The sequence below is a fragment of the Schistocerca cancellata genome, chromosome 2 (assembly GCF_023864275.1).
Source record: "Schistocerca cancellata isolate TAMUIC-IGC-003103 chromosome 2, iqSchCanc2.1, whole genome shotgun sequence".
NCBI lineage: Eukaryota > Metazoa > Arthropoda > Insecta > Orthoptera > Acrididae > Schistocerca > Schistocerca cancellata.
Window position 1 is genome coordinate 599,307,518 of NC_064627.1, and position 6,402 is coordinate 599,313,919.

At 37.8% G+C, this 6,402-nt stretch overlaps 1 non-coding gene across 1 annotated transcript; it reads right to left on the reverse strand.

The window, feature by feature from the left end:
• Window positions 1-781: 781 nt before the first annotated feature.
• Window positions 782-856, reverse strand: Trnas-cga (transfer RNA serine (anticodon CGA)). The gene has a single exon. It is a non-coding gene; the product is annotated as a tRNA-Ser (tRNA).
• Between the last annotated feature and the right edge of the window lie 5,546 nt (window positions 857-6,402).

Consider the following 6,402-nt stretch of genomic DNA (forward strand, 5'->3'; position numbering starts at 1 on the left):
TATAGCTGACACAGGTGATCCAGAATCGATTACTGCTGAAAATGTGGATGATCCAATCTTTACTTCAATGACAGGGTGGGAAATGGTTTTTTTGAATAACTGGTTTTACATGCAAAAGTGTGTCTTGGATGTCGTCAAAAGTAATAACATTTTCCTGAACAACATTCTGCGTGTCAAAAGTAGTGCTTACGTTGTTTGAAGATTCAACCGGTACTGTATCTAGTCAAATTCTTTCTGACGTGCTGTTATTTGCGGGAGGATGCTGTGTCATTTCAACTATTTGCACTGTTCTGCTATTTCGTCCTGACGCATCAGGTTCGGGATGATACGACTGTCTGGTTCATTCATGATAATCTGTTGTTGCGGATGATTCTGTTGCTGGTAAGACCTACTGTTATTAAATGTACGCTGAAATCTGTGCTCATTACTTTTACGTTTGTCATGATAGTCGTTACTATACGGCGCGTTGTGATAGGAGTTGAAATGGTGTGTTTTCTGTACGTAGTGATTTCCTTGTTGCAGTGCGTTACTGTTTGGTGGAGCCGACGCTATACGTGTAGGCATCGAAACATTAAAGCTTGGTTGACCTTGCAGACTACATTTTTGGTTTGGTATGCTAACCGGATGGTTTTGTTGCTGTTGTAGGGAAATGCTTCTATTGTTACCAAAATGCTGTTGCTGAAAATTTTGATGATACTGATAATTAAAATCTTTAGAATGAAGTTTTTACTCTACAGCGGAGTGTGCGCTGATATGAAACTTCCTGGCAGATTAAGACTGTGTGCCGGACCGAGACTCGAACTCAGGACCTTTGCCTTTCGGGGGCAACTGCTCTACCAACTGAGCTACCCAAGCACGACTCACGCCCCGTTCTCACAGCTTCACTTCTGCCAGTACCTCGTCTCCTACGTTTCAATTAAAATTTTGTCTGTTATTAAAACTCTGGTGGTTGTCATTCCTGGAGCGTCTATCACCTTTCCTATTGAAATAACGTGGCTGATCGTAATTACTGTATGTTTGTTGGCCTTGGTTATGTCGTGAAAATTTTTTGTTTACGAAGGAATAGTCTGATTCCTGAACTTCCAAAAGCTGTAGTAGATCTCTAAATGCCGAAATATTTTCTTTCTGCTGTCCAGTTAAAAGTGACACTCTAACAATCGTGGTAATTTTGAAATACATAATTGAATAGGTGCTGACTCACTGTATGGCTCACATAAATATTGGGTTTGTTGTACCATGTGTTCAAAAAATTGCGCCACACTGGGAAAATTTGAGTTCTCATAATTCGGTAAGCTAATTAACTGATCCTTGATTCCGCGATGTGTCGTCTTCGACCAACACGCTGACAGAAAAGCATTCTGAAATTCTTGTGCCGAATAACATTGTCTCGCGATCGGTCTTATACGAGTTGCCGGTTCGCCTTCCAAAAAACTGCAAATGAATTCAAGTTTATGTGCTACAGGCCAAGTTGGTGGAAATTCAAAACTAAATTGTTGTATCCGATCCAGAGGGTGAATCTGTGTTCTGTCATTTTTAAATACCTTAAATTTTGTAACGGATAGAAAGTGCTTGTAATCAAAATTATCGTCTCTGAATGTCTGAACAGGTTCAGGATTGTATGATAATCTGTTTGTCTGTGACTGTTCGGAATCTAAGTCACGTACTCTCTGTAAATTACCTAAGTTATACTGGCTTTGTAAGTGTGACAAATGTTCAGAATGTGGCATATACGGTGCGGTGTTAGAGGCTGAAAATTTTTCATTTTTGTCAGTTCTAGCTGTAAAGATGACAATTTTCTACGCAATGTGTTGTTGGACCAATCTATCTCACTGACTGTCTTCTGTAAATTTCGTAATTCGGGTGTTTAATTAAACGAAACTGGTGGCGCATCGTTTGATTTGGTGTCATTGTTATTTTCGATAACGTCAATACACTGGCCAATTCATCAAATTGTTCAGTCAGTGCTTTTACCCGATCGTCGTTCATAGTGTCACAAGCATTAATTTGTTTTTGCATTTTACGTGTGGTTTTGTTCAATTTCTTAACGTCTGCTTTGAAGGCCTTCAGGATCCTGTATTAATTCTAATTATTCAAGTCTGTTGGCCATTGTCTGAAAATCTACTGTATATTTATTTTCCAAAGTCTGACTATTAGTATCTGTTTTTGTTTTTAGATCGGATATTTCACCACGCAGTTCAGTGTTCAGTTGTTTGATAGTATTGATTTCGTCTGATACTGTAGCAGCGTTGTTGTCTTCGTATGTTTTTGCTTTCATAAATAACTTACGCTTATCTTCCTGTCTCTGTACAGTAATTGTTTCTATGACTTGTTTCTTTACTTTGTTTTGTTCCTGTATAAATTTACGGTAACGCGTTTCACTGTTTTGTAGGTGGTGATTAAAACGTTCGTCAATTTGGCTGTTTTGTTGTTCAAATTTCTTGTCGACTTTCGCATCCAGTGTGCGTGATAAAGTTCTGCTGACATTAATTTAAACTCGTCGCGTAACTGTGTTGCGTTTTCAGAACATTGTTTAGCGACTGCACTAATTTGATCTCTAAGTAATTTCGTTGTGGCCGCATGTGTATTACTTAATTCTTGTGCAACAGATCTAATTTCTTCACTACTGTTCCTAGTACAAGCCTCAATTTCCTCACGTAATTGTTCTTTAGTATAATGACATTGCACGGCAACGGCTGTAATCTGTTCAGTAAGCCGTTCAACAGAGGTGCCAAGTTTTTCATTAATTTGTTTGAACGACCTGTCGTGGTTTTCATTCGACTGATTGAAACTTTCACTAAGTCGTTTATAATTGTTGTCTTGTTTTTCATTAAGTTGTTTGAAATTGTTGTGTTTTTCATTCGACTGTTTGAGATTTTCATTAAGTTGTTTGTACGATTCATTAAGTTGTAACAATACTGCCATAACTTGATCCATGACAAAATTAGCTACTCTATTCTCTGTGCTGTGTGATGGTGTATCTGCATTTGTCACGTTTTGTGTAACCATTTGGCCATTCTCTGATTCTTGAAAAGGTTTGCCAATTGGATGTGCACTGTTGGTCACTACATCGGAATTAAATAAATCTGACATATTTTCACTACATTGTTCATGTTCGTGAGAAACATTATCTGTTCACTGTGTAAATTTTGCAAGTCAGGTGTGTCAAACTGGGCAGCGTTCATTGTAATGGAATGTGCCGCGTCATCAATTGTCGTTAAATTTAATGTCGACATAACTGAATTTGTTTGTTCATCATTTGGAATAAAATCATTACTAGTGATCAGCACGCACTAATTATCTGTAATTAGAGGATTATCACTGTGACACTGAGTGTCGCTAGTATTATCGGTCAAATTATTCGAGTCGGCTTTTTCACTCATTGCGCATCGCGATGTACTGCTAGCAGTTTTTCGCGGCATTTTCACTAGCCAAAGGTAAGCAAAAAATCAAACAAAGACAAAGCAAAAATGGAACAAATACAATAACAACAAAGAGCAATAAATTGCCGATGATCTGTGAAGGAAAGAGTGACAAACTAGTAAATGCGTTGCGCCAGATGCAAACTACATTTAACATTAAGTAAATAAGAGCAGATATGTAACTGATTACTTCTCAGAAATTCACAAAAAATACGATCCTGGCCGGTTGTCGACAAGTGTAACCTCCCAACAGATAAAATATATAAGTATAATAACCACATTCAGTGTAACCTTCCAACATTTAAATAAAATAAATACAACATTCACATTTAGAGTAACCTCCCCACAGATAAATATCATTTATAATAACCTCCCAACATTAGAAAATATAATTATATAATTCACATTTAGTGTAACTGCCCAACAGATAAATTCCGTAGCCTACCAATAATACGATGTGACTAATCTCTCAATAAAGTTGTGGTTCACTTATAACCTTTCAATAATTGACTGTGAAGTTAAACTGGTACTTTTTGGACGTCAGCAGTGCTGCGTCATGGCCCTGAAAGATCATACTGAATAAATTGAAGATTCTTACCTCAATAAGGTCGCCGGATAACGCATATGTATCAGCTCCTATAAGAAATTTTTCTGGCACAGCCCAGTGCAATGCTGGCCGATAGATTTGTAACGTATAAAAGGAAACAACTGATTTTTATTTACAATAATCGTGATGACCATGGATTGGAGAAATTAGTAAATTCTTTAAATTGAGATGAATGATTATCAAAAGTTAATTTTTTATAAGAACGACTATTATTAAGAGATTTTTAAAAACATTCACATGGGCCTTGACGTAACAATACTACATATGCGCGAGGCTGCTTTTACCTTATACTACAACGCTCAGGCTCTGCCATCGCTCCCCACGACCGGCCCAGCCAACTCCACACACGACTGCCAGCTACTACTCACTCCTACTGCTACACAGTTCCTACTGCAGTCAACACTGCTCTCTGGTCTGAGATTCTCTTATAGCTTACATATCGCAGGCAGCGAGTGAGCAATCCATCGAAATTACGTCTTCTCGTGTGCGCTAGCAACAAATTCCTTATTCATGGACCTCTTACAAGATGTAAGCAGTGGGCGTCAGGAATGGAAACGCAAAGCACTTGTTAATATTCCTATGTCACGCCAAAATGTCCTACTGATGATCTTGCTTGTTTGTTTCTGACTTTAATGATCAACTCACATGCTCGACTGATAAAGAATACATAGCAGTACTTAAGATAGATCATTTCTCTTTTACATAGTATTTTGTATGAAATACGTGAGTTGCAAATTTAGATGAAATTACTAATAAATATGCATTTAAAAATAAACTTATTTTGAATAATGGACAATGAAACTTCATACCCTGGGATCCTCATTCCGGTGTTCTAGTTTCTACTGCATCTATAGGTGGTTTTTTGCACTATTTCTTCCGTCTGCCGTTAATGAAGCGGTTTATTTACGAATATAATTACACAGAAAATAAGATTGAGTTAGGTAACTGGAAGATGGAAACATTTCTCATCTATGAAGCAACACATGGGCAACCAGTACCATGGTATGCAGGATTCTCGGGTATGGAATATATTTTTATGTCTATCGCATCTTAAATAGTTCCTGACGTGAACACGTGTCCTGCCAACCTAGGTCCACACCCCGGGAATAGGGCTCTTTCTAAAGCTCCTGTGCCAATCCAAATTCCCTTATGGTGGACTATAAGGGTACAATTTCCCAAATTAAGTTAAAAATTTCGAGAACGACTTCTTTAGCATTCTCAGCAAAGCACTGCGACGTTCTCCAATCGGTTTTGTCGTAACTTAGACCCAAGTCATGCGCTACTGTCAATGCTGAATCCCGCTTTCACATAAATAATCGTTAGATTCAAACTTCATCATTGGTGAAACCGAAGACTCAACTATCCCTCTCAACAGAAACGCGGTAGCGACCCAAGCCAGGTCCCATCTGCCGCTGATGGTGATTTGAGCGCAGTTCTCCTCCATAGTCCGAACGACACCTCTCTTGTTGGTCAGGTGATTACCGTTCTCCATTACAACTTTAGCATGGTACCTACCACATTTCCCCTTAATCCTCCTATTTGTTTTCCATACAATGTGAACTCAAAGTTTTGTCCTCTTCTTTATAAGTAACTCCCTTATTGATTTTGATGTGTTGCACCTTCTTTTCTTCCAGCCTTCTAGTGTAGTTTTATGTAGTCTAATAGTACCCCCGTTCCCTAGCGTCATGCTGAATTACTACTGTCTAGATACAATTGTGAACGTCTAATTCCGAAGTCTCATAACGTGGCCAGTTTCTTACAGTTACTTCATAATTTGTGTGATTTTTTTGAATCATAACACTTTGACCAAACTAAAACCACTTTGAGGGGTTGTACACAGGCAAACATTTGAAAATGGCTTCAGAACAGAAGATGTGCAATAATGAAAACAATGTAAACGAATATCTGACTTCAAGCAAAGTCCGCCAATGTGATAAAATGTTGTCTTTTGGACTAATCGACTTATCTCTTGTTCTATATGCATACACGGTCACTAGTGCTGTTGATTCCCACAGTTATTTTATAAAATACACCTTGATGTATATTCAAACAAATTGTTTCACATTTTACCTTCTTAGTCAAAATAGCCCATTTCATTTCCTGTCAATTCCAGTTATTTCATTAGAGGAGCACATCTTTGAACTCTCCTAGTTAACATATAAAATTTCTTACAGTTCAGTTATCTAACTAATCTTCTTTTAATTTCCCATGACGCACAGAAATACGATAACATTGATAACACAATTTATCTGCAGATTACGTCAAGGAAGCGCTCTAAATCACATGATTGGCCGATTACTTTTTCACGTGATATAATCTAGGTGTAGGTTGTTCTCCTTTATTTTTTTCCTCGTAACAGGTCATTAGTGACAATAC